General features: G+C 44.1%; 1 long non-coding RNA gene, 1 other non-coding gene and 1 pseudogene across 4 annotated transcripts in view; 2 read left to right on the top strand and 1 right to left on the bottom strand.

The window, feature by feature from the left end:
• The window catches only part of LOC144698296 (uncharacterized), an 869,665-nt gene that overhangs the window by 293,588 nt on the left and 551,629 nt on the right, over positions 1-24,448 (top strand). The window lies entirely within an intron of this gene.
• LOC144698261 (uncharacterized) overlaps positions 1-24,448 on the top strand; it is a 79,154-nt pseudogene that overhangs the window by 22,474 nt on the left and 32,232 nt on the right. The gene's annotated exons all lie outside the window — the stretch shown is intronic.
• trnak-cuu (transfer RNA lysine (anticodon CUU)) lies at positions 10,777-10,849 on the bottom strand. Its single transcript has one exon. It is a non-coding gene; the product is annotated as a tRNA-Lys (tRNA).

The raw sequence follows: 24,448 nt of genomic DNA, 5'->3' as shown, positions 1-24,448 counted from the left end.
TTATTACAGTGCCCAACATTGCCACTGCAGTTTGGTGACCAATAAACAACTCACACCAATGTTTGTTGCCACTTGCTCGTTTCTTAGCTCCACCAAAATTGATTCGACATCTTGATCTTTCAATCTAAGACCCTCTCTCACGAAAGTACCGATCTTGTCGTTATTTACTGTGCGACCCCGCCTCCTTTCCCTTTTTGCCCATCCTTCCTAAATTACGAATACCCTTGAATATTCAGATCAATAACACTGCTCTTTGAAAGCAGCACTCAGGGCCGAATGGCCTCTTTATTTGCTGTACCTTTCTGTCATTTTGTGATTCCTAACACCCCGGTTGCATCTCTCTAAGTTATTCTGGCATTTCATAGCTCAATCTAGCGAGATGTACATCTTGCCCTTCTATCCAACACTTTGAATTCCAGACAGTAAACAGATTAGGAACTGAATTTGAAACCAGACTAGTACAACTGCAGATATGATCTGAACCATTCACTCAAGTTTCAAACTCGCAGTGTTTGCACTTGAGCATTTACCTTCTTGTATATCTACTGAACAAAATAAGCTCATTCCGATTCTTCACATTGAAAATCAGTTCAAAATAATTTCAAAGTTTAACAACATACACAAGAATGTGGATAATTGATACTGTGCACATTCCTATGATCAGTGTCTGGGACAATCAGGTCCTGTGAACCCTTTTCGTGTCTTACATTCCCATTCCCTGATTTCCAGGGAAAGATTGGGTTCATAAACTGGATCGGTGGGTAGTCCCTGGCTAGGTCAGTCCTCTTCCAGAGAGTATATAAGAGTTATTGCTGGGACTGCAGATTTTCGTCCCTACTGCCATTAGTGATGATCACAAGATGTTTCATTGAAAACAAATTTCACCATTTGCCATGGTGAGATTTGATCCCCAGAATCCCAAACCAGTGAAAGTACCACTGTGCCACAGCCTCCTACCAAGGTAAACGTGTTTAGAATTTGATGTGTGTCAGTTACTTTCAGTGATGAATTTCTGCCGTGTTCCCTTGTCAGTTTCACAGGAGCCGCAGTGATGAGGTTATTGGGTTTTGGAAATTGAAAGTTCTACATGAGCAGCTTGAACAGCGAATTGAACAAGTGCCAGCTCAAATCGAATTGTACGGTTTGTGTGCGGTGTTTCATTTTAACAGGAAGGACGAGGAGAGACAGATTCAAAATAAATTGCTGTGAGGAAAAAGACGAGGGTTATGGAATGAGTTAAATTGCTCTTCCAGAGAGCCGGCACGGACAAGAATGTTCTCCTTCTCTGCTGTAGCCACCCATGATTTCATACTAACAACATCACCCTGTGCATTGAGTCAGTCGTGGTGACTGAGTGGTGAAGGCGATAGAGTCCAAATCCATTGGGGTTTCCCGCTTCTCATTACTCCTGGTTTTAACTCTGTGTTTACAGAGTTAATTACCGGTTACATTGAATCAAGTCCATCCAAACACTCGGGCGTTTTCCTATTTCCGTTCATTCACAAAAATATTCACGAAACTTCTAGTCGGAAATGGAACAAAAACGGAGCCAGGTTGGTGTCAGGCTTGCTTTCTGGGTGTTTGTCTCTCCTTAGAAACAAACCCTTGTCCTCTGTCACTCTCGGTGTCTATGTCTGTGTCTGTTCCTCTGTGTGTGTCAAGCTGGTTCAGTTCATCGTATTTACCACTCAAACATTATTTACAATAGTTTTTTGGCTTCAGATTAAGATGGTCCAGAGAAAACAAAAGCGATGTTTTAAAAGATGCAAGAGGACATTTCCTTCTGTTTCTTTTTGTGTGGAGACTGTTCAGCTACTAAATACCCGGATGTTACAAAGCGGATGATGATTGAAGTTGTCACATGATCTTATTAAGTAGCTGAGAATACCCGAGGGGCCGAATGGCCCATTCCTGATCATATTTTTCCCACACTCTAATTCAGAGCCGATGCCGGTCAAGGCAATGGTTGTTTCTGCTCTAAATGTGCTACTGAGTCACCGAGTGGGTTAAGATGCTGGCTGAGGCTTTCCTGCTTTGGGCTCCAGTCCCGCGGCTGCCAAACTTTGTTGTTTGAGACGCTTCCAAAAAATCCTCCGTGCGGCCAGGGGGCGGCTGACCTGTGCAGTGTTACATTTTGGTTGGGAGAATGGGGAGAGGTGGTTGGGGCAATGGCACGGACTGAAAATCTTTTTTCTCTGTTACTCCCTGTCTCCATTCTATTATTTTATACAAACAATAGCGAACTTTCACTAGGTATTGTGGCGAATTGGTTAAACCGATGGACTGGAAATCGGCTGGAGTTTTCTCAAGCAGGTTTGAACCCTGTAGTTTATGCTTCTTATCATTCCTGATTTTAACTGACGGTCTGTGGAATTAATTATCGGTTAATTGGAATAAAAAACATCCAAATACCCCGTGTTTCTTATTTCTGTGCATCTGCAAACATTCACTAAATTCGCAGTGTGAAATGGAAGAGTAATTGACCACTCCTGGTCAACCAATCACAGCTGCTCTTTGACAGCAGCACGCCAGGCCGAGTGGCCTCTTTCTTTGTTGGAACTTTCGATAATTTTATCTTTCCCAACACCACGGATGCACTTTCCCAGTCATTCTGCCATTTTATAACCAATTCTGTCGAAATGTACTTTGTTACCTTGTGTCCTGTCCTTCTGAAGTCAAGACCCGGAGTGAATTCAGTGAAAGGTTTTCTTGTCATTTCCAGCAGGAGATTTGGAACCAGACCAGTTCATTGAGTTTAAATGGTGCCGACCCTTCACTGCAACTCATTGTGTTTTTGAGTGGAGATGATTTCTGTTTGTTACGAAGTGCTGTTTAACTGACGGAGCTGGTTTGAGGTTCCGAATGACCTAATCCTACTCTGAAACAAAAACAAAAAATGTTGGAAAAACTCAGCAGGTCTGACAGCATCTGTTGGGACAAAGACAGAGTTAACGTTTCGAGTCTGTATGACTCTTCATCAGAACTAAAGGGAAGTAGGACTTCATATTTCTACTTCCCTTTAGCTCTGAAGAAGTCATACGGACTCTAAACGTTAACTCTGTCTTTCTCTCCACAGATGCTGTCGGACCTGCTGAGTTTTTCCAGCATTTTTTGCTTTTGTTTAAGATTTCCAGCATCCGCAGTATTTTGCCTATTGCTTCTCTGTTGCTTTTGTTCTATTTCAGTGCCAAAACATGTGAAGGGAATGATTAATGAATTCCACCCATGTGGTAGCGTGGCCGAGCGGTTTAAGGTGTTTATGGAGTCGTGAGTTCGACTCCCACCGCTGCTAAACATTTATCAGCCCCATTAGGACAAGCAGTTGCCACCTCATATTGAATGCATGGTGTTGTATTTTGACAGAAAGAACGAGGAGAGTTGCTGTGGGGAAGAGGTGGGGTGTGGAATTACAGTAGTTGAGTTGCTCTTCCAGAGAGACAACATGCTGAATGACCGTCTGATGTAGCCGTCTCTGATTTTATACAAAGAGCAGTGATGTCAGTATCGGCCCTGTGTTCCTGGCGGAGTGTTTAAGAGGATGGAGTTGGAATCCTGTGGGGTCTCCTCAAAGAGGTACAAATCCGACTGGCTACAGTTGTCATCATTCCTGATTTTAATAAGGTGCCCTTGGAATTAATTATTGGATAAACTGAATCAAAACCACGCAAAGACTCCCGTGGTTTCTTCTTTCCGTTGGTCTGTGTGTGTCAATGTGGTTCAGTTCCCCAAGGGATTGGACACATTTTAAACATAACAAACTTTATTCACATTCGTTGTGCAAACTCAGATCAAAAAATATCAGGGTGAAAGTTGGAAGAGGAGCTTGTCTCCTTCTCTATATGCCCCATTACAACAACAGCTTACATTTAGATAGTGCCTTTAACGTAATGAAACCACCAAAGATGGTTGACAGGATCATTATGTAACAGAATCTGACACTGACACACAGAAGGAGATGTTTGGCCATATGAACAAAAGCTTGGTCAAAGAGGTGGGTTTTAAGAAGAGTCTTAAAGGAGGAAAGTGAGGTCGAGGCGGAGAGGGTTAGGGAGGGAATTCCAGAGTTTGGGGCCTCAGTAAGTGAAACCACGGTCATCCAATGGTGGAGCGATTCTGATTGGGAATGTACAAGGGGCCAGAATTAGAGGAGCACAGATACCTCAGAGACGTGTGGGGTTCGAGGAGATTACAGAGATAAGGAGGGGCGAGAACAAGGAGGGATTTGAACACAAGGCGAAGAAAGTTTGAATTAAATGCATTCTTTGACCGGGAGCCAATGTCGGTCAGCGGGTAGAGGGTGGTAGAGGAATGGGACTTGCTGTGACTGAAGACACGGGCAGCTGTTTTGGATTGCCTCAATTTACGGAGGGGAGAATGTCCACTTACTCTCCAGAACTGACATTCTGCTGGATCAGCACTGCCCTGTTTCCAAGACCAATACTGATCCTTTATAAGGTGCCGTTCAGGGCTACACACAGTCCTCTCGGTGTGATCTAACCAGGGCTGTGTGTAGCTGCAGCAAACCTTTCCCTCTTTTCTATAACAGCTTCTGTAACAGGTTGTACAACAAGGGGAATTACATTATCGACTGAGAAAAATGAGGAGGTGCTTGGTCAGAATAAACTTCACTTAAATATTCAAAAGGAAATCAATTGCATAAATAAATATTCCTCTTTATTTCGAAGACAACATGTGAATCCCCAGTTCAACTCTCCATGTCATTGGGTCAGGGAAACTTTGTTAATTTTCACACACTGAACATGGGCACTGCAGAAGCTCCTGCACCTCTTTCAATATTGTGTTTCTGAACACAGAGTTATCAAAAGGGAATTGGACAATTATTTGAAATGGAAAAAAAAAAACTGCAGGGTTATGAAGGAAGAGAATGATAATGGAACTAAATGGATAGCTCTTTGAAGAAAGCACACACCCGATGGGTCAAATGGACTCCTAATGAGCTGTGTCAATTTACAATTAGATCAATTTCTCTGCAGCATTCCAAAATGTCCCATCCCAGTTCTATTCGTGTAAAACAGGATCTTGCAGTGCAGCATGTCTACACAGTTTGAAATTCAATACAAGTCCCTTTGGCTTTTTCTCGCACATTGTTTCTGTGGTGTAGTGGCGTCACCAGCGATGTCCACATCCCATAAATGAACAAATAAACAAGTAGTGTTTATCACATTCACTTCAGATGCGCAAGGTCACCGGTTCGAAAGCTGGCAAAAACGTTATCAAAACTGAATCATCTAATTGTAAGAAGTTGTACAATTCCTGTTTCTTGCTAAACAGTAGCCGAATACATTATCTCACAGCCATGTGACACTGACACTTCACCAGGCTTTGAATGATTTTCTCCAAAAGGCACGGTTATGAGAAAGAGACAGAAAAAGAGACAAATTACAATAAGATAGTTCGCACGTGTGTGAAGTGTTGAATGAGCTGCTGATGTGCTGTGTCATTTTATGATTCTAATGTTAGATCAATTTCTCTGCCGCATGGCTATGTTTTTCAGCCGAATTGTACTTCCATAATACAGGGTTCGGAAGTGCAGTAAGACTGCACGGTTTGATATCCTAAGTCAGTCCCTGTGGTTCTGCCCATTGTTTCTGTAGTTACCAAGTGGTTATCACGTACATGCAAAAGGCCCCCTGTCTGGAAATGGGTAGAAACATTATTGAAATTTAGACATCCAAGTGTGAGGGAAAGTTCCATAATTCACATTTGTTGTTGAATATTAACTGAATATAGTCTCTCGCCGCCACATTAAATTTGCCCTTCACCAAGCCGCAAAAAACATTCTCAAAATCAGGAGGGGTGAAACTGACTACGCACAAAAAAACTAACAGTTCCTTTCGTCAACAACAGAAATTAATGAGTTTACAAATCCAAATTCAGAGTTACTTACTGACTGAAAGATGACTACCAGTGTCATCCAAAGATTAGCGTCATCGTAAAGACAGATGCAACTGATACTATGATTGAACACGAGGGAATGGGAGAGATGGTGCAAAATTACTCTGTATCGCGCTTCATCAGGGATCTTCATTCTTTCATGAGCATCGTTATCCAGCATTTTTGCACATCCCCAATTCCCCTTGAGCTGTGTAACTTTTTAAACCATTTCAAAGGTTAGTTGAGAATCAATCACATCACTGTGGGTCTGGTGTCACATGCAAGTCAGACCAGGTAAGGACGACCGATTAAATTCCCTAAAGGACTGGTGAATCACATGGGTTTGTACGGCAGTCAGTGATAATTTCATGGTCATCATGACTGAGAAAATACTGAGGACATGTCTGATCAGAATAAACACCTTTTGTAAGTTCACCATGAAACGAATTGCATAAATAACTTATATTAATATCGAAAACTGCAGATAGAACCCTGGTCCAATTCTTAATTTCATTGTGTAAAGAAAATGTTCATTAAGGCAAACTGCATGGATTCTACAGAAACTGCTTCTTTGAAAAGGAATTTGGCAATAGTTGAAAGGGAGAAAATTCTGATTCATGGAAAGAGAGAAGGAAATTGGGATTAATTGGCAAGATCTTTGTAAAAGGCTGGTTATAAATAGAATGGGTGGAAGGTCATCTTACTGCGCTGTGCCATTTGATGATGACATTGTTGATCAGTCTGTCTCCAGCATTCCTAATGAGATCAGCCGAATTCCATTTCTTCAAAACAAAGACCCAAAGTGCTGCTGCATGACGTCACCACTTAACATTCCAGACAGCTCCATTGGGATCCAGGCAGGGAAATGTTCCTGTAGCGTTGTGGTTACCCTGCTCATTTCACATGTGCAAGTTACTCCATTCGATGCTCGGGGAAACATTATCACCCAGCTGTGTGGAAAAGTTACATCGCTCCCATTCCTGTTTGTTGTTGAATGTGAACTGAATGCTGGATCTTGCAGCCACATTAGATTCGCTCTTCACCATTTCTGAAGATAACATTCAGCAAAATAAGAAGATGTTTCCGCTGGCAGCGGGTGATTGGAGAGTGCGGGGCTGGAATATTGTCACTTGTTCCTCTCTCACTCACCGTGGAGCTGAGAAAGAGGCGATTAATTGATGGGGGTTTGTTCCAATCCAATAGCCTCGTTGATCTGTATTGATTTAGATGGAGGTTCACGATCGTTCATATTCTTTGTTATATCTGAAATGAATATCCATAAGCAAAGCTTCGTGTGGGAACTCAGTGGGCGACAGCCGAGTTTGCAACGTGGGGGGATTTTCTTGTGGTTTCAGGGCCCCAGAACAAACCAGAGCATTAATGAGTAATGATGGGGAGAAAATGTTTATAGCTTCGCCATTGGGTGGTTTCGAACCACCAACCTTTCGGTTAACAGCCAAATGTGCTGTCCAATTGCGCCACAGAGACTTAAGAAAATGCCTGCACGATGTAAGATATCCTGAACCAATGGCTCAACGAGAGAAAGCTTCAGATTGCCGCTACCCGAATGATAATTATCCTCTCAGTTTTACTCTTCCCAAATTAAGGGTGGGACATTCATTGTGGATACATGGAAACCGTCTGATCCCACCCATTGCAGACATATCCATGTCACCGGGAACCAGCTCTCCTACAACCGGTGCCGTCTCCCTTCGAGCCTTTCGGTGTTTTGTCTGTTACTGAGTATTCTGATTGTCCCGAAGCCGATAATTCTAAAGGGATTTCTCTGTTAGACAGCGAGTGGTTAGGATCTGGAATGCACTACCTGAGAGTGAGGGGGAGGCAGATTCAATCACGGATTTCAAAGGAGAGTTGGACAGAAAATGCAGGTCTCCGGGGAAAAGGCGGGGGAGTGGGGCCAGGTGAGTTAGTTTCCAGAAGAAAAAGAGGCCTCCCTTTTCAGACGGAGATGAGCAGATTTTCTTATTCTCTCAGAGGTCGTTAGTCTGTGGAATTATTTTCCCCAGAAAGCAGTGGAGGCTGGGTCATTGAATTTATTCAAGGCAGAATTAGACATATTTTTGATACACAAGTGGGTCAAGAGTTATGGGGGGGAGGTGGAGACAGACAGGAAAGAGGAGTTGAGACCACAGCCTGATCAGCCATGATCTTATCGGATGGTGAAGCAGGCTCAAAGGGCTGAATGGCCAACTCCTGTCCCTGAGTCCTTTGTTCCTATGAGTCGGGCCGAATGGCCTCCATCTGTGGTGTCGCCTTGGCTCTGATTCTCTGACACTATGAGGCGCTTGAGCGGAAAAATGGTCTATTTCTGCTCCTATTTGTTATGTTCTAATTCAGAGCCGACACCACCCAAGGCAATGGTTGGTTTACTGTTGATGGTGGCAGCGTGGCTCGACGCTTTAACGAGATTGGCTTGGGTTTCGTTGTTTTCATGGGTTCGGATCCCCAAGCCATCAATGTTTCAGCTGTTTTGTTCTTTCAGTCACTTCACCTGAGTCTGGGCTTGTGGTTGTTAACGTATTAAGATGTACCTCCTGGCAGGATGAACGAGGAGAGATAGTAGGAATTGCAGGGTGACTGGGAATGTGTGGGGCCGAATGTCCTATTTGTCTGTTAAACCTGTCTATGATTTTATATGAAAAAGGTTAAAATCGATATAAGGTCTGTAATCATGGCTGAGTGGTGAAGACAATGGATTTAAAATCCATTGCACTCTCCCTATGTAGGCTTGAATCCTGCCGACCTCGCTGCTCCTTCCTTTAGGTGCCTCCAGATTAAAATTAATTATTGGGGAAATGGAATAAAAACCTTCCAAACACTCTCGCGTGTTTCTCCTGCTTCCCTTCCTCGTTTCTTCATTTCTGTTCATCTGCAAGCATTCACCATAATCTCCAGTCTGAAATGGAACAATAATTAGACAAGTTGGTGACATTCTTGTTTTCTGGGTGTTTGTTTCTCCTCAGGCCTCTGTCACTCTCAGTGTATATGTCTGTGTTTATTCCAGAGAAAAATATCAGGATGAAAGATGCAAGAGGAGTTTGTCTCTTTCTATGTATGGACTACAACAACAACTTAAAAAGCACCTTTAACCTAATGAAACGTCACAAATCGTTCCCCAGGATCATTATAGAACAAAGTGTGACACCGAGTCACATATTCGGTCAGGTGACTAAAAGCTCGGTCAAAGGGGGAGGCATTAAGAACTGTCTTGAAGGGGGAAAGTATAGATTTCATGTTACAGCCAACAGCAATGGTTCTCCTCATTGGTGAAGGAGTCACTTGTGTTCAGCCTAAACAGATCATTTGGCAGGAGAAAGTTGTCCCTGGTGAAAGAGATCTAAAATGAAAAGAAATGTCAAAAATAGCTCCATAATCCAAATTTCAAGCCTTATTGGTCGTTCCTCTGGTTTCCAGTGACTCGGATTCACCGCTTTCATTGGGCCCACAGTAATTAGGTTGGAGGGTTTTGGAAGTTGTAAGTTGAACATGAGCAGCTTGTGGGACGATTTCACCTCATTGTCGATGTCATGTTCCAGCTCACAGCAAATGTTCTTGTTGGCTGAAGAATTGGTTTGTGTTGAGTCTAAACATGCAGTTTTGTGGTAAAGGAGGTCTGAAATATTTTTTTAAATGGTAAAAGCAGCGTAGATAAGCCATACCAGAAGAAGACTTGACAGCTTTTCTGGTGGTCCAGTGGTTAGGATTCGGTGCTTTTAGCGCCTCAGGCGGGGTTGAGTTCTGGGTCAAGGAATGAAAATTTATTGATCTTGTGAAATGTTTAAAAACGAGTGTTGCGAACTTATTGATTGAAAACATTTAACAGCTGCACCGGAGTCAGTGGAGGGGGAGTTGAATTTTTGCCTCAGAGCTCAAAATGAAACAGTGGGAACGGTTCGAGAACAAACACAGACGCAGAGTGAAGAAATGAAAGAAGGACAAGAGAAGGGCTGGTTGCAGAGCGGTGACCTTAGTGATGTTGGTGCGAGGAAAAATATGGGTGGGAGAAGGATATACTTTGCTGCCTCCTGTTTGCACTGGCACAAATATTGCTCCTGATGGATCAAACAATGAGAACTGCTTTTTGAAAGCAGTACACAGGGCCGAATGGCCTCTTTCTATGTTGTAACTTTCTATAATTTTATGGTTTCCAACACCACGGCTGCTTTCACAATCATTCTGCCATTTTATAGCCCATTCCAGCGAGATGTAATATCTTACCTTGTATTCGGCTCTTTTGAAACGTAAACACGGAGCAAACTCAGAGAGTTTTCTTGTCGTTTCCAGTATGAGATTTGTCACGAGACTAATTGAGCGACACATTAATCGTGCCAATCCTTCACTGGAGCACACCGTGTCCAAAGAGCACTGTTACCATCAGCCTGTTATGTAGCTTCTTTCAGTACATCTGCTGAACAATATAAGCTTATCACAGTTCTGCTTTCTTCACATTGAAATCCAGTGTGAAAATATGAACAATTTCAAAGCTGAACAACCTACACAAGACTGGAAGGAGAGTATGACTGTCGGTAATGGGCACTGTGCTCATTCCTGTAATCAGCATCTGGGAGAATCAGGAAGCTGAGATCCTGGTGTCTTTTTACTCTATGGTCTGCAAACCTATCGTATTGTGTCTTACATTCCCATAAACTGACTGTGTCTGCATCAAGCAGCTAATTGACCCGGGAGCTGGAGCAGAAGCAGGGACAGAAGCAGAAAAAAATGCGACAAGAAATTGCTTTGAATTTTATGTGCATCGGTTGCTTTCAGTGATAAATGTCTGCCTTGTAACTTTCACAGCTGGCGCAGGGATTCGGTTGGTGCTTTCCCTTAAAAGCAGCAAGATTAAAAAAAATGTTACAGCGCCCAACGTGGGGCTCGAACCCACGACCCTGAGATTAAGAGTCTCATGCTCTACCGACTGAGCTAGCCGGGCATACAGAAAAAAAGGGCTCCATATGCCAACATACATGTAAACAACTGCTGCTTTCCACCTAGAGCCTCAGCTTGTTCTGAATTTCAAAGTGAAGAAGGTAATCGACCTACAAAATCCCCAAGGTTGCAATGCATTCCTCTCAATCATCAATAACATCGTTCACGTCTCCCACTTCTTAGCTGCACCTCCTTCCAAACATTGCAAACTCCTCTTCCATCTTTCATCCTGATATTTTTCTCTGTAACATTTTAATATGAAGCTGCACAACTATTGTGAATAAGGTTTATGCTGGTAAAAATATATTCACCCTCTCGGGAACTGAACCACATTGACAAACACAGAGGAATAAAAACAGACATATACACCGAGTGTGAGAGGGTAAGGGATTGTTTCTAAGAAGAGACAAACACCCAGAAAGCAAGCATGACAATAATATTTTTTTCCCAGTTCCAACTGCAAGTTTCGTGAATGAACAGAAATAGGAAAACTCCAGAGTGTTTGGATGGATTTTATTCAATTTAACCGATAATTAACTCTGTAGACACAGTTAAAATCAGGCATAGTAAAAAAAACGGGAAAGACCAATGGCTTTAACAACTCGGCGATGACGACTGACCCTATGGTATACAAGCATAGATGGGGACAGCAGAGGAGGAGGACATGCGGCCTCTGGTGTCCGTGCCGGCCGGTGGAAGAGGAATTCAGCGACTTTGACAACCTGCCTTTTCTCCACAGCAATTTATATTTGTATTGTTTCTCCTCGCTCTTCCTGTTTAAGTGAAACACCTCACACACCTGCTTTAACTTTAAGCTGGCATTTCTTCGATCAATGGGAGTTCTGAAAGTGCAATTTTGGTCAATGTAAGCTTCAAACCGATCCCTCTACAGAAAGTAAAAGTACAATCTAGCACCTTAGACTGCTCGGCCACACTATCAAGCTCAGGCTGTTACTTCCCATTTCCTTGGCTGGTGTCGCTCCTGAAACAGAACAGAAGCAAAGCAGCAACAATACGTCATAAGGCCCCACAAGCCTCCTCCGTCACTTAATAAGATCCTGGCTGATCTCCAGCCTCAACACTAATTTCCCACCCGATCCCGATAGTCCTTCATTCCCTTAGAGCCCAAAAACCACGAGAATTTTTCGATAAAAACAAAATGCTGTGGATGCTGGAAATATGAAATAAAAACAGAAAATGCTGGAAAAACTCAGCAGGTCTCGCAGCTCCTGTGGAGAAAGAAACTGAGTTAACGATTCGAGTCCGTATGGCGCTCCTTCAGAGCGAAAGTGGATTTTAGGATGCTTTTCCTCCCATTGACCCGATAGATCTGTAGACACCTGGTTGAAATCAGCAATAACAAGAACCACAGTCGGTAAGATTTGACTCTACCTGGGGAATCCCCAACGGATTTTGAAATCATTCATTTAACCACTCGGCCATGATAATTGACCAAGGGCCCACTGCTTTCCACTCAATAATCAATAACATCATTCACAGTTTCCACTTCTCAGCTGCATCTCCTTCCGAACACTGTGATCCATTTCCCTCAGGATCTGTTCCTGGATTTAATATTTAGCTGCTTTGTGTCCTCATTTTGAAATCAGAATCGCTTCAGTATCCAAAACAAATTGAATTGCAAACCTGTTGGATAAACAATGGAAAACAAGTCACTCGATAACACAAATCCCATGGTGCTCATTTTCAGATTCACAGCAGTCAGCTTTTCTGTAAAATGAAGGAATTTTACAATGAAAATATTTAGAAAGTTGGTCTGACTTTTATTTGTGTCTCACTCACTTGGGTATTCTGTAAATGGTGCTCGGAGGCTTAGTGATCGGGATATAATCTACCTGTGTTTTCCTGAGCCTGTGCTCGGTGTATTTGGAGGTTTGGTCCGGGTTGGAGTATCTTGTGTCCCAGGGATGGGCAGTAACCCGCTGATTGAAGCTGCAGTCGCCGCTTTCTGCTGGCAGCGGGTGATTGGAAAGTGCGGGGCTGGAATATTGCTGCTTTTCCCTGTTTCACTCACTGTGGAGCTGAGGAAGAGAATTATTGATGGGTTTGTTTGAATCCAATAACTTCATAGATTTCAGATGGATTAGACGTTGGTACATGGTAGGTCTAAATGTTTTCTCATTATGTTTGAAATGAATATTCATGAAAAACATATCAGTTAGGGAATCCATTGCATAAAAGTTGAGTTGGCAACGTTTGGCGAACATTTACCTGCAGCTAAAGTGCCCATTGTCACCCCGGAACTGTGTGGCAATGAATGATGATGGGGAGAAAACATCAAAGACTTCGTTCCTGATGGTCTTAAACTGCTACCCTTCCGGGTTCCTGCCAAATGCCTACCAATCATATAACAGAGACTCACACAAGCAAAACCTGCAAGGTATCTTAAACTGAGGCAGCGAGTTAAAGCTTCAAATTGCCAACACTGAAATGACAATTGTTCTCTATCAGTTTCACTCTTCGAAAAGAACAGGTGAGACATTGATTGTTGAAACATGGAAACAGTCTGATCCCACCCACTGCAGACACATCCATGTCACCAGGAACCAGCTGTCATACAGCTGGGTCTCCCTTCGAGCTTTTTGGTGCCTTGCCTGTTATTGGTTTTCATTCCTGTTCTGCCAGATTTGTGCACAGATGTAGTGCAGTTGTGTTGAAAGGTTACAGACCTGAAATAAAAAATATGTTTTTCTCGCCACAGACGCTATCAGATCTGCTGAGAATTCCAGAATTTTCTGGTTTCTTTTATTTCAGAAATCCAACATCTGCAGCATTTTGATTTTCTTTAACTAATTAGTGCAAAGAATGTGGAACCCATGACGAGAAGAGTTTGAGGCCCAATTTTCAGCTGAAAATGTGTAAGTAAACTCGTCGGAACAAGCTGAAAATTGAACTCTATTGCCCCAGTACTGACACAGCAACACAGTCGCACTAGTGCGAGACCATCCAGATACTTTACGTGTACAAAGGGATTTATTCAGTTTGCAAAGCAGTAAACACACCAACTTTAATATTCAAAGGATTTAATCCACAGTCAGAGCATTCCTACTGGCAAGACACGGTTTAAATGTTCCATGTATTGTGAAAAATACCCCATCTGCTGAGACTCCATTGAGTTCAGATCTAAGTACTACATCCAGGAGAGAATTATGGCGGATACAGAGCATTTTAATTGCTGTATCAATTGTTTCGACAATTTTATATCATCGCCCTATGGCACCCATCGTATTCTGATTACTGAACTTGGGTATCGATTTTACAACGTTACCGTTCAATGGCGGAGTGGACACCCAGCAATCGCTGCGGGTCAGAATGTGTCCTATCCTCATTAGAGCAGCAACTCCGCACATGCGCATTGCGGTGTATGATTGGAGCATGCGCATTGTGGTCTCTTTCATGAGCATGCGCAGTGCGGATCTGTGACTTAAGCTGCTCAGAGCGGGTGAATGTCGAGTGGAACAAACTAACAGTTAGTGGGTGTGTGAGGAGGAATGGAGCCAGCGGAGTGGGCAGGGAGGCTTCATAAAGACACAGTGCAGGCCGAAGACCCGAAATAACAAGGTACCGGTCTTGTGTTTGCAGAAAACGGGCCGAAAAAGTCTGGATTTCTCTCTTCGCCAGGCCCAGGGTAACGGCCGCCATCTTTATAGGGGGCAATGTGCAGCAGGGCGCATGCGCGGTCATCCTGGTCCAGATAGCAGGAGAAGACAATGTTGTGCATTTATATCCATGGATTTTGGAAACTCCTTTTACAGGGGGTTAGAAGGGGAGGATTTAGACAAAGTAATCTCAGACCAAGAAAAATGTTTGTCTCTTCGCAATTTCTATCCTGCACTGACAATGACGGATTTTGTTAATTCCATTCACAGGATACCAGAAGATGAGGTTTTGCAGATTGGAAATTCAAACCAATCATCACATCAGAGTCTGCAAGAATCAGTCGATTCATCCGGACCTGGATATTATCGGTCTCTGAGTGTAAGCATTGACTTCCAGGTCATTACTGCTCACTGTGTGAACTTTTTTCCTCATATCCCCCTTGTAGATCTTCACAAAATCTTTAAACTGTCTCCCATAACCCTTTTACGATCAGTTAACGGAAATAGTTTTTCTTTATCTACCTCATATATACCTCAGGACCCTTCCATCCTTCATAAGGTGTGGTGATCACTGGTTTGTACAGACCCAGATGTTCTGTGTCCGTGTGTGTGACATCATCACACATCGACAATTACACAGTGACATCATCACACGTCGACAATTACATGGTGACATCATCCGCTCCTCGGGTATTTCCTCAACTGGGAGATTTTTCTCTGACTCCAGTGATTCTGATATCTTTCCAACTGCAGGCTCCAGCAGGAGATTTTAAAATTGAAAACTGAAATTGTTTCAGAGGTGAGTATTTTTCACCACTCAGCTACAACTTTTAGTTTAGGTTTTAGTTCTACGCTCTGTGTCTGTGAGAGGTTCCATGACTGGTGTGACTCATTTACCGTGGTTCTGAATCCATGTCCATCTATTGCTCTGTTTCACCTCTGCCCTCCCTGATCACCTCTCTGCCATTGTCTAACTCCCTCTGTCCCTAATACTGGGTGTATTTTAGCTCTGTTTAGGGTTTTACTGCTACTTCTACCAACTGTGTCTCAATGAGGTTTCCTCTGCTGCCCATCCCGACCATGTGTTGCTGTCTTACCAGCTTTATCTTCCCACAGTACCTTCCATAGTCAAGAATTGTTTTTCCTGCACTATAGTCCATTTCTCTTCCACTTCTGAGCTTATGTTAACCAAACAAATTCTGCAGCATGTTTATTCCCTGCAAATGATTCTGCACACCCTGAAACATTAACTCTGTTTCATTCTCCACAGATACCAGCAAACATTGTGACCCCCAGTTGCCTGTCGGGAAGATGATGTTTGACCTTCTTGAACCGCTGCAGTCTGTGTGGTGAAGGTGCTCCCACAATGCTGTTAGGTAAGGAGTTACAGGTTATTCACCCAGTGGTAATGAAGGAACAGTGATATATGTTCCAAATCAACAATAATATTTTGTGTTTATATCGCACATTTAATGTTATACTGTTTTCTGCGATATTTCACGGAAATGTTGCAAAACAAGGTTTGACCCTGAGCCACATGAGGAGATGTTCGGGCAGGTGACCAATAATTTGGTCAAAGAGGTCGGTTTGAAGGAGCATCTTAAAGGATGAAAATGAAGTAGAGAGGTGGAGAGTTTAGGGAGGGAATTCCAGAGCTTGGCCCTTGGAAACTGACAGAATGGCAATCAGGGATGGAGTGATTAAAATCAGGAATTCTCAGGAAGTCTGAATTCGAGGAGCGTGGATATCTCGGGGGGCGTTGTGAGCCTGGAGGAGGTTACAGAGATAGGAATGATCACAACCATGGGGAAAACAAGGATGAGAATGTGAAAATTTAGGTGCTTCTTAAATGGGTGCCTTCAAATCATTTGTATAGTTTGTGAATGGCTGTGGGCCAAGCAGTGATCCTTGGAGTACCCCACAAGTAACAGCCTGTCATCCTGAGAATAAGACGTTTATTCCGACTCTCTGTTTCCTGTCTGTTCACCAATTCTCAATCCATTGCAGTATATTACCCCAATCCCATGTGCTTGAATTCTGTTTACTGACATCCTGTGCTTTGTTCTCTAACCTCCTCCCTCTGTCTCTCCCAATCCCCTCTCTCTTTTTCTCTCTCTGTCACATTGAATTCTCCAGCCCAGCGAGTTGTGGATGCTCCATCATTGAATATATTTCAGGCTGAGATGGGGAGATTTTTGGTCTCTGAGGGAGTCGAGGGATATGGGGAGTGGGTGGGAAAGTGGAGTTGAAGCCCAAATTCAGCCATGATCATATTGAATGGTGGAGCAGGCTTGACAGGATGTTAGATCTTTTCTTGTTCTTATTTCTTGTGTTCTTATAGAGGCCAGAGTCTTGTGTAGGCCCAGACCGGGCGGCAGGTTCCCTTCCCTGATGGGCATTAGTGAACCACTTGGGTTTTTATGACAATCCAGCAGTTTTCATGGTCACTTTTTCCTAGTGCCGGCCCCACAAATTCCCAGATTCATTCAGCTCAATTTCACAACCTGCCTTTGTGTTTTTGTGGGTTCTCTATCACTCCCTTTTTTCTGTTTTAAATCAATTTCATAGGGTGTTAGGAGAGGATTTTCAGTCGGGAAACTCAAACCAAACATCACTTCAGGATCTGAATGAGTTGCCAATTTATTGTAACCTGAATATGATTGGATTTTGAACATGGAAGGAAAAAGCACCGTTCACAGTGGGGAGAAACCGTACATGTGTTCTGTGTGTGGACGAGGCTTCAGCCGATCATCTGGCCTGTTGAGACACAAGCACAGTCACGGGGAGAGTCCGTGGAAATGTGGGGAGTGTGGGAAGGGATTCAGAACCCCATCTGAGCTGGAAACGCATCGGCGCAGTCACACTGGGGAGAGACCGTTCACCTGCTCCGAGTGTGGGAAGGGATTCACCCAGTCATCCAAACTCCTGAAACACCAGCGAGTTCACACTGGGGAGAGACCTTTCAAATGCACAGACTGCGGGAAGTGCCGTAAAAGCTCCTGGGGTCTGATGTCCCATCAGCGTGTTCACACTGATGAGAGATCATTCAGCTGCTCTCACTGTGGGATTGGGTTCAGGTGGTCATCTCAACTCACTGCACACCAGCGCACTCACACTGGGGAGAGGCCGTTCACCTGCCCTCAGTGTGGGGTGAAATTCACTGATTCCTCCACCCTGCTGACACACCAGCAAGTTCATGGGTAACGACAGTGATTAGATTTTGCTGTTAATCACATACAGGACTGAACTGTGTTCAATGGGGTTTGTTTATGCTGATGTTAGGAAACCCCAACTCGGTTATAAGCTTTAATGACCTGGCTAAAAATCAAATCAATCAGCTTTGTGTTGAATGCAAACTTTGTTTTAATAGCTCTAACACAAGTTAGTTCCTTTTGAGGGGCTCTCCCTCTCTCCCTGTCTCCTCCATCCTCACCAACAACAAGTGTGAGGAGCTCATGGAGCTTCTTTGTCACTAAGATTGAGACAATCCGATCAGCTGCCTCTGCTGCTTCCCTCCCTTCCACTAACCCACCGGGACAAACTGTCTCTAAAGCCTCCCCTTGTCTGAGCCCTGAACCCACATCTTTCTTCAGATTCTCTCCCATCTCTCTTCCTGCCCTCTCAGTGCTCATCTTGTCCATGAGACCCACCTCCTGCTGTATCGACCCTATTCCCACTAAACTGCTGATTATCCAACTTCCCCATATTCGCTGAGATTGTTAACATTTCTCTCTCTTCAGTTACTGTCACTCTCTCCTTCAAATCTGCCATCACCGCCCCCTCCTCAAAAAACAACCCTTTCACCCCACCGTCCTTACTGCCCCATCTCCAACCTCCCTCTCCTCTCCACACTGTTCAAACCTGCTATCACCTCCCAAACACTGGGATTCTCAGTGTGAACAGGGTGGGATGTGTTTGGAGACAGGATGTCCCAGTTCTCCACCCTGGGATTCTCAGTGTGAACAGGGTGGGATGTGTTTGGAGACAGGATGTCCCAGTTCTCCACCCTGGGATTCTCAGTGTGATCGGGGTGGGATGTGTTTGGAGACAGGATGTCCCAGTTCTTCACCCTGGGTTTCTCAGTGTGAACAGGATGGGATGTGTTTGGAGACAGGATGTCCCAGTTCTCCACCCTGGGTTTCTCAGTGTGAACAGGGTGGGATGTGTTTGGAGACAGGATGTCCCTGTTCTCCACCTTTAAAAGGACAGGGAGAGGACCAGCTGGGCTGAATGATGCTGCTTTATGACATCACTGCAGTGCCTAGTAACCATTCTCCCTGAGCCCTGCTCATTATGGGCTGGCTTTAGCTCAGCACTGTTACAGGGAGGGAAACAGGAGGAGGATTTGAGCTGTGTGGAGCTCGGGATTAATGGGGTGAGATGCAGGATCAATTTCTACCTGACTGAGTGAGAAATGTCATTGTCCCGGACACTCCCTGTCCCTTGGTATCTGTATCCGCGGGACAGGCTGATGGGTTTACTCTGTATCTAATCCGTGCTGTATTTGACTGGAGAGTGTTTGAGTCTGACAGTTGTTGTTGACCTCGATGATGATGAATTAAAACCAATAGCTTCCCCCCTGGACACAGATCCTGAAGGACAAGGAGTGTCTGGAATATTTTGGATCATGTCCTTGATCCAGTTTTGAACTTTCTCACGTCTTCTCTCATCTTGCTTAGTTTGAATGAAAAGACCCCCAGTTTCTCCAGTCTCTCCTCATGGGAAAGAGAAATTAGAATTAAGTTAGAAACTCAAACAGGAGCTTCACAGCAGACAGGTCACCATGAGAAAACATTTCATTCCACAGTCAGTTGTTATCATCTGGAATACACTGTCTGAAAGTTTGGTGGGAGCAGGTTCAACAGTATCTTTCAAAAGGGAATTGGAGAAATGCTTGAAGGAAAACATTGACAGGGCCATGGGGAAACAGTAGGGGAGTGACTATTCAGATCGCTCTTTCAAAGAGCTGGCAAAGGCACAATGGGCCGAATGGACTGCTTTTTAGCTGGAGTCTCTCATCCGTGGTGTCATCTGTGAATCTCCCCAGCACCCTCTCCATGGCCTTGACATCATTCCTGTTATAAGATGCCCAGGATTTGACTCAATATTCTAAATATAGCTTAACCAATGATTTACAAGTTAATTTCATAAAGAAAAGTGAAGTAACAGGTTCAAACAGCATTTTAAACTTGTCCTTCAAACTTAAAGATCTGTGTATCTGAACCCCTTGTTACATGGCTAAAATACTTTGAGGTAAATTCTCTGATATAATGTGTGTTATTGGATAGAGAAGTTTAGTCTGAGTTAAAAACTCAAACAGGCTCTTCACTGCAGACAGGTCACTATGGCAACACTGATAAGACATTCCATTGCACAGAATCAGCTCATTGGAAATTCGAATCAGATCAGGGAAAAGGACAGAGTTTGTCTGTTATTAACCACAATATAAACTGAAACCAGAGTGAGGAACAGAATAGATCAGATTATAATCTGTGATGTTTATCCCTATAATTGTGTAACTATCATAAATAACAGAATTAACAGTTGGCAGGGGAGTTTTTGGAGAATGAGAACATTCCTGAAGAAAAGTAACTGTTGGGAACCAGGGAATGTCTCCTTGTAAATCACGGGTTAGAGAAATTCCAGCTGTCTTTTCCTCACTTCCTGTCAAAACCCAGCAGGGAAGCCAAAGAAGATTCAGGGGCCAGAGCTGCATCACCACAGGTTATAAAAGTGAGGGGACACTGATGTAAGGGGGCAGTCGGGACTGGAGACACCGGAGATCAAGCTCAGAGTGCCCGAGGTTCCATCCAGTGGGCTGACCTCGTGTAAGTGACTGTGGACACACGGGTCTTGCATATTTACTCTGATTGATGGATCAATATAATATATGGTAGAGGACAGAGAATCTGCTCAGCTTGTATTTCTTAAAAAGTTACTAAAATTGTTGACACTGGACTCTGAAATGTACTGATTTACGAAGACATATTGTTAGCTGGAATCACCCACCTCTTTACTGTTCTGACCCTCTACTCCCTTTAAACTGTTCCCATTCACAAATATCAAGGGGAATTTTTGACTGATTATGGAGCACCTGTAAATGGAGAAGAAATTGGAACCAGTCAGAGAACGTCTGTAAATGGAGGAGAAATTGTGACGGTCGAAGGAGAGTCTGTAACTGAACAGCAATGTGACTTGTCAGGGAGGGTCTGTAAATGAACAGCAATGTAAATGAGCAAGAAATGGTGTGGTCAGAGTGTGTCTGTACAGGAAGTAGAAATGGTCACAGAGAGCTCTTGGTTAGTTATGGGAAATTTTGGAGTTGGATGGAGTTGAGAGGGAGGAACATAGTGATAGGCTAAAGGGATAGATGGAGAGAGTGAGAAAGAGAGAATAAAAGAGAGAGAGAGGGAGAGAGAGACCAAAAACTAATTAAAGAGGAGAAAAGGAGTCAGATTCCATGTGGCAGATAAACAGAATTTTTTTTAAGTATGCACTGCTTTGACAGTTAGTGGTCTTAGAAAAGAAAAAAACAGCTGATGTCTGATCAGGAAAGAGGAAGCTGGTTGAGGGGCTGCAGTTAGTTTAATACAATCTCAGTAAATGGAGTGATACACAGACCAGCCTCCCATGCGGGTGAGCAACACCAGCAAGAACCACATGAAAACAGGAGATTGTGGAAGGTCCAGCAGTGTCAGGATCCAAGAATACAGGACCGACAGAGGTTATTCAGCCTATCAAGTCTGTACCAGCTCAAAGACCAACCCAGTTCATCCCACTCCCCCTCTTTCCCCGTACCCCCCAGTTGTTAACCCAAACAAAGGCCTGAAAGGTTGACTCTTTCTCCACAGATGTTTCCTGAGCAGCTGAGTATTTCAAACATTTTCTGTTTGATTCTTGGGAAATGAGTTTGTTGAAGAAACAACCCCAACCACCTGCCCTCACGCATCAAATATAAAATTAGTAAGCAAACACCGACCCCCCCAACCAATATAAAAGGAGTTTTGTTTTAGAAACAAATATTTCTGTACAGGCTTTTCATTCTTGGTGTGTGGGCATTGGTAGCAAGTCTATTAATTATATTGTGCATCCCCAGTTAGTCTTTGTGCAGGTAATGATGTGCCACCTTCTCCTTGACCCACTGTCTAGTGAAGGTGCTCCCACAAGGTCAGGACGTAAAATCCTGCGATCCACCATTTTCACTCAGCAATAAAGGAGCAGTGAGAATATGCACAAGACAGGATGGTGTGTGACTTAGATGGAAAGATGGGAATAAGGGTGTTCCCCAGCATCTGCTACATTTCTCCTTCTACGTGGCGTAAACCTTAGGGTTTGGAGGTTCCATAAAAATTCGTTTGTGTTGCTGATGTATAAAATCCTTCGTCTTCACCTTGCCCCGTCTCCCTCTCTCTCTCCTCAGGTAGGGACACAAACCAGATGGCAGGTGACACACCCGTACTCTTGCAGGCTGTATCAATTGAATTAATAATAATATATGGTTGGCACCAATCATAATCGGAGCTCGGAATATGATTTTGTATTCAACAAGGTCACGGTTCAATGGCACTGCAGTTACCCAGCATTCACCGAGAGGCAGAATATGCTCTATCCTCACTGCGGGAGATCATTGCGCAGGCGCATTTCCAGTCTATGAGCGTAGCGGAGCATGCGCAGTTGCGGTGCTGGAAGGAGAGTCGCGGTCGGGTCGGATCAGGGAGGAGAGCAGAAGCAGAGTGGAGCCAGCGGGCAGGTGAAGGCGAATGGAACCGGCGAGCGGGTGGGACGCCTTCATAAATATACATTGCAGGCCTCAAACCGCGAATAGGAAGCTTCCGACTCCGCGTTTGCGCCGATTTGGCAACGGCGTCTTTTGTCACGATCTCAGGTCCAATTGATGGCCGCCATCTTTATAGGGGGCAATGGGCCGCAGTGCGCATGTCGGTCCGCCATATTTATCGGGGGCAATGGGCAGCAGCTGTGACCACAGGAATTGTCAGCAATCCGGAATTAGAGAAAGTGAAGATATCTGGGGGGGACTGTGAGACTGGAGGAGATTACAAAGGAATGGATGAGAGTTTCAGCAGCAGATGAGCTGAGACTGGGCTGGAGTTGGGCGATGTTACTGAGGTGGAAATAGGCGGTCTTGGTGATGATGTGGATATGTGGTTGGAAGCTCATCTTGGGGTGAAATATTTAAATGGAGTAAATTTCTGTTCATTCAGGACTGGATGTCAGACAAGTCAGGACAGTGTGTGACTTGGAGGGGAACTTGGAGGTGACAGAGTTCACATATACCTGCTACCCTAGATCTTCTAGCGTGTGGAGGTTGAGGGTTCGGAAGATTCTGTCAAGTTTCTGGTTGAGTTGTAGAGATATAAAATTCCCCTGCTTTACCGGGTGCCTCTACCACCTTTCTCATTCTTGCTCTCTTCCCAGAGGGTCCAGAGTCTTGTGTACACCCAGACCGGGTGGCAGGTTCCCTTCCCTGAAGGACATTAGTGAACCAGTTGGGTTTTTATGACAATCCAGCAGTCTTCATGGTCACTTTTCCCTCGTGCCGGCCCCACAAATTCCCAGATTCATTCAGCTCAATTTCACAACCTGCCTTTGTGTTTTTGTGGGTTCTCTCTCTCTCCCTTTTTTTCTGTTTTAAATCAATTCCACAGGGTATTATAAGAGGAGGATTTGCAGTTGGGAAACTGAAGCCAAACATCACATCAGGATCTGACGGAGTATCCCAATTTATCGTAACCTCAATATCATCAGATTTTGAACATGGAAAGAAAAAGCACCGTTCACAGTGGGGAGAAACTGAACACGTGTTCTGTGTGTGGACGGGGCTTCAGCTGATCATCTGGCCTGTCAAAACATGTATGCAGTTACAGCCAAGAGAAACTATCGAAATGTGGGGATTGTGGGAAGGGATTCAATTACCTGTTTGAGCTAGAAGCAGATCGATGCACTTACACTGGAGAAAGGCCATTCATCTACTCCCAGTGTGGGAAGAGACTCAGTCTCTCATCCAATCTGCTGAAGCATCAGCGAGTTCACAGGGCAGAGAGACCGTTTAGTTGTCCAGACTACAGGAAGTGCTATATAAGTTCCAAAGACCTGATGTCCCATCAATGAGCTCACTCTACCAAGAGACATTTTAAATGCCCAGACTGCAGGAAGTGCTTTAAAAGGTCTGAGTAGCTGATGTCCCATCAACGTGTTCACACTGACGTGAGACCTTTCAGGTGCTCTCACTGTGGGACTGGGTTCAGACAATGAAACCAACTCACTTAAGACCAATGTGCTCACACTGGAGCGCACCTGCTCCAAGTGTGGGAAAGGATTCAGTCAGTCACCTGACCTGCTGAGACACCAACGAGTTCACAAGTAACTGCAGTGATTGGATTTTGCTGTTAATCACATCCAGGACTGAACCATGTTCATTGGGATCTGTTTCTGTTGATGTTAATAAACCCCAGCCCAGCTATTGTGGTTAATATCTGGATAAAGTCAACAAATCAGCTTTGAATTAAAAGCCTGATTTGAACAGACGAGAGAGGAGCAAGAGGAGGCCATTCAGCCCCTCAAGCCTGCTCCGCCATTTAATAAGATCATGGCTGATCTGATTGTGGCCTCAACTCTGGATTCCGCCTACCCCTGATAACCTTTAACTCTCTTGTTAGCTAAGAATCTATCTATCTTTGCCTGACTGATAAGCGATGACCCTGCCTCCACCCCTCTCTGGAAAAGAGAGCTGCTAAGACCAACAACCCTTCGAGAAAAAAAATCTCCTCATCTGTCTTAAATGGGAGACCCCTTATTTTTAAACTGTGTCCCCTAGTTCTAGTCTTTCCCACAAGGGGAAACATCCTTTCAGCATCCACCCTGTTGAGCCCCCTCAGGATTTTATATATTTCAATAAGATCACCTCTCATTCTTTTAAGCTACAATGGGTACAGGTCCAGCCTGTCCAACCTTTCCTCATAAGATAA

Source organism: Cetorhinus maximus, chromosome 23 (genome assembly GCF_964194155.1).
Source record: "Cetorhinus maximus chromosome 23, sCetMax3.hap1.1, whole genome shotgun sequence".
Taxonomy (NCBI): Eukaryota; Metazoa; Chordata; class Chondrichthyes; order Lamniformes; family Cetorhinidae; genus Cetorhinus; species Cetorhinus maximus.
Note: the sequence above shows the minus strand (reverse complement) of the source record. Positions and strands in the feature narration are given on the sequence as shown.